Source organism: Belonocnema kinseyi, chromosome 5, assembly GCF_010883055.1.
Source record: "Belonocnema kinseyi isolate 2016_QV_RU_SX_M_011 chromosome 5, B_treatae_v1, whole genome shotgun sequence".
Taxonomy (NCBI): domain Eukaryota; kingdom Metazoa; phylum Arthropoda; class Insecta; order Hymenoptera; family Cynipidae; genus Belonocnema; species Belonocnema kinseyi.
The window spans coordinates 136,011,159-136,015,484 of record NC_046661.1 but is presented as its reverse complement, the minus strand read 5'-3'; the positions used below and the strand labels follow the sequence as shown (position 1 = coordinate 136,015,484).

Below are 4,326 nucleotides of genomic sequence, written 5' to 3'. Positions count from 1 at the left end.
ATAGGAGGGAGGGTGACGACGTATTCCTTCACGCGCCTCACTAGTAATCAAGAACGCTCAACTATGTATCTGTTAGATACAGCGCGTGTAACGGAGTGTTAATACTAGGATAGAGAAGCACAAAAGTGATGTTCGTTTGGGACGTTGTTATAAGAGTGTTCTTGCCAGACATACAAAGGCATTTGTTGATGTTGACCATGAGTTTCACTGGGATAATGTTCAAATTTTGCATAGTGAAAGTAATGAGAGAAAGAGGGAATTCATGAAAATGCTTTATATTAAAAAACAAAAAAAAAGTTATCTATTAATTTAAAAACCGATTTGGATGGGTTGAACAAAAGTTATGCTAATATGATTAATTACATATAACGTAGCTGTTTCATGAATTCTGTTTTTCTTTTACTTTCTCTCTTTCTGATGTAATTGTGACGGATATTTATATTGTGTTTACAACAGATTGGCCTACTGACCCTCATTTGATTCTCAGGTATCAAAGAGTGAGCACCTGTTCGTGGGTGCTGTCAATTTCTACCACTTAAAATTTGCTTGCCTTGATAAGGGTACTAATGTACGAGTACCGAAACGTTGGTAATGCAAATTTATTTATTTATGTTTTTTATTTTTATTTTATTGTAATTTGATGGTCATAAAAATGAAAAAGATGAAAGAAAGAAAAAGAGAAGGAAGGGGATGTGGTTGGCTGGCTTCTCATTTTTCTTTCCTCTTTTTTATTTTTTTCCGAAAATTTTATTTTATTTTTTTTTTCAGATTATAATAGGTTTTTTTTTTGGTTTTCGTTTATTCGTTGTAGTCCAAATTTGGTCGTTGGATTCTTGTTTTGTTTAACAGGGTTTTCCATCTCTTTTGGTCTGTCATTACTTAATTATTTTAAGTCATTTTTTGGGATTTTCGTTTATCTTATCGCATACCGTAGACTATCGTACCGTATTTTTTTTATCGTTTAGGTTAAAGTCAGGCTGGAGCAACCAGAAATTTCCTTTTTTTTTTTAGTTAAAATTTCAGGACTGCCTTTAGGAAGGCTGGCGCCCGCAGCTATATGTGTAATTAATTTTTCGTTATGTTGCCCTTGCACGCGGCCTATAGGACCTCATTCAAATGTGAACAAAATGGCCATATGACAGCCTCCTTCCCCGCCTGCCTAAATCCTTCGCATGCCCACCCCCAACTCTTACAACCTGCTATAAAGCCTTAGGAATGTGTGTTACACAAAGCAGTGGGGGGGGGGGGCTTTTTGTTACTGCCAACCACTGGTGCCTTTGTTCGACCCGTGGTCAAATTTCTCAACTGCAATTGGTTAACAACAGTTTTCCTCATACTCATTAATTTTGTTTAAATTTTCCCATTGCCCCTTTTATAATAAATATTGCTCTAAACTTGACTGTTCTTAAATGTACCCGAAAATCGTCACTCATTTACGTAAGACTCTTTTATATGTCTATTTTTTTATTGTTCTAGTACTTTTTTGGCTGAGTTGTTAAGCTTCAAATGCAGGTGCCTATAGTTTTCTTTCCTATAGTAGTAGCCAATTATCACTATCAAATACGTAATCAGCGCATCAAATTACATAAGTATTTCGAGTTTAAATTAAATCGGAAAATTCGGCTATTCGAAACTGCACCCAGAAACACAAGCTTGGTGCGAAGTAGTTTAATAAAAGAACATAAAATCTAACTAATTCATAATTTAATATTTTTTACATGAATTTTCTGGGTACGATGAAATTATTAATGCTGCAACTTTTTTCTCAAATCTAATAATATCCTAGATTTTTATCATTATTTTATGTATCGCTTTTACAATAGTCCGCGTTTTTAGATAAAAAAAACATTACTCATAAGAAAGTCTTAAAATTATTTGCATTCGCGCTTAACATTAAAAGCCAAATGTTGTGCACATAATCGGAATTAAAGTTTAAGCTTTTATCGTTATTTAATGTTTCGCTCGTAAACTATTTCGAGCTGCAGATAAAAAATTGATATTTCATGTTTTTTTAACTGTTTAGTTTTTTTCACGCAATACATTTTTACACATTGAATACTCAGATTGGAGAATATGATATTGATATGTATATCTACTTTTTTTCATTAATTTTATGTTTATAGTCGCATTAACAGACAGGGGCATTAGGGACTAGACTATCTATAGGGTTAATTATAAACTGTAGGGTATCTGTGATATAGTATATCAAAGGACGGAAGCAAAGCTTTCTGAAAAAGCATCCAGCCTAGATTTTTTGCTTTGGAAATCAAACCTGCGTCACCGTGATAATTGTAATTTTTTCATAATTTGTTTCCTCTATGTGATTGGTAATTTAAATTAATTTTTTTGAGCATTGGGAAAAGAGCAACAATAATTCAGTTGTCAAAACAATACTATTTGAAAAATAATAATGAGTCCTGCTCCTTCTTCACTCCATTCGGAAACGAACCATAAAACTTCTGATTTCCGGTCAGGTGATTTTCCAATTAAGCTATTAGAGGGATCAAAATAAGAACTCCTCATTCAAGAAAATAACGCCAATTTTTAGCTAAGTGTTAATGGTACAAGGAAATAATTTTAGTTTTAATTTGAAAATATTATTTTCCATTTAGTCTGATTAGACGTTAAGCATTTTCTGTTATTGAAGATTCTTAACTTGATCGATATTATGTAGATTTTCTGCCTTCATGAGCCTTCTGGATAAGAATCCAGAAATTTCAGAAATGAACCGCATCTTTCTAGCATCATTCAAGTGAAATACTATTATTAATTACAAATGGTTTAAACACTTAATTTTCTTCACTTCAATTATTTATTGAACTTATTTTAATTGAAGATAGACAAAAAGTGATTACCTTAAACTGCAATTTTTTAGCATGATTCTAAGAGAATATTATTAAGATAATTAATAATAAATTGTTAATAATAAATTGTTTAAAGAATCACTCTTAATAAAGTTGATGAACTATCACCTTCCCCTGATTGAAAAATTGGAGAAGTGGATAATTTTTTTAAAAACCGCGGCTTTTTACCAATTCTGGGAGAAAACTGCTAAAAAAATAAATTGTTTCGCAAATTTATTAAATATCTAATTATCAGTATGAAATGGGTATTCATGTGCCAGAAACAATTTGCATTTTAAAAACCAAAATAAGTCATAATTAGCGCCAAAAGCTCGCAAAACCCATTTATTCACTTAAGGGGTTTTTTAAGATCTTATAAAACTGACTTATGTTGCTGATACTTGAAAGGTAAAATTTCATTTGTATTCTATGGCTAATTGTAAAGAGAAATGTTGAGTTTTAATTTGATTGAGGTAATATTGAGGATTTTTAATTAAATTGAAAAACGCGTATTTTTTTCTTATGAGAAAAACGTGTTAAACTGCATAGGGTTTGCCGCTCCTCTAAATACCATTTTTTTAAACAAAAAATTAATTAATTTTATGTGGATTCTACCAAATTTCCGACCTGTCTCCCTAAAAATTCCAAAAAAAATTTCCAATGACCCAACAAAAGTGTACCAAAGCTTGCTTCGATATGTTTATTTTTGCAAGAGTTCACGTGTTTAAAACCCTTAAACGGCCAAAACGCCACTACCGGTACACTGCTTTTCAACGGCCAATAACTAAGACTATTCGACACTAGGAAAAATTGAGACACATATATTTTTATTGCTTAAGATCTCCTCTTTCCGACGGTGCCAATGAAATTCCTCAAAAAATTTACTTATCATCCCAAAATGCAGTTTAAACAAAAAAAACGTGATTTTTCGTGCCTATTTTTTTTTGTGAACCATTTTCCAAAGCTTTTCGAGTCTGTAATTAACCTGGAATCTCACTAACGGGTGGAGTAAATGTCTAAACTTTGAGAATCCATGATTCGAAGATCGATTTTTCGTTTTAGTATTTACAAAATGGCGTCTTAATGGCAACATTTTTGTGAAAACATTCATGAATTTTTTTACAATAAACGATGCGCTTTTCGGAAAAATCCAGGCGTATTCCTCGGCTGAGTACAAGAATTTTTTATTCTTGACAAACTTTCCGAAAAGCGCATAGTTTTTCAATAAAAAATTTTCATAGTTCTAAGCATCGTGTAAGAGTAAAATGATTCACGAATATCTATCGTCCGTCTGCCGCAAACAAAGTTTACGTTGCCCAACTATCACCAACGTGGAGGTCGAAGAATATCGATAGTTTTTTTTTTTAAGGGATTTTATATATTTTTTTTACATTTTTTTATTTTTTTTTTATGGAGAATTTTTTTCATTTCAGATTTCAATCCGTTGAAATCATTTTGATCCTGCTGTTTCAGAATGTAATTT

General features: G+C 31.8%; 1 protein-coding gene across 1 annotated transcript in view; it reads right to left on the bottom strand.

Moving 5' to 3' along the window:
• The window catches only part of LOC117173904 (piggyBac transposable element-derived protein 3-like), a gene marked incomplete at its 5' end in the record, with an annotated part of 8,905 nt that overhangs the window by 3,760 nt on the left and 819 nt on the right, over nucleotides 1-4,326 (bottom strand). The window lies entirely within an intron of this gene.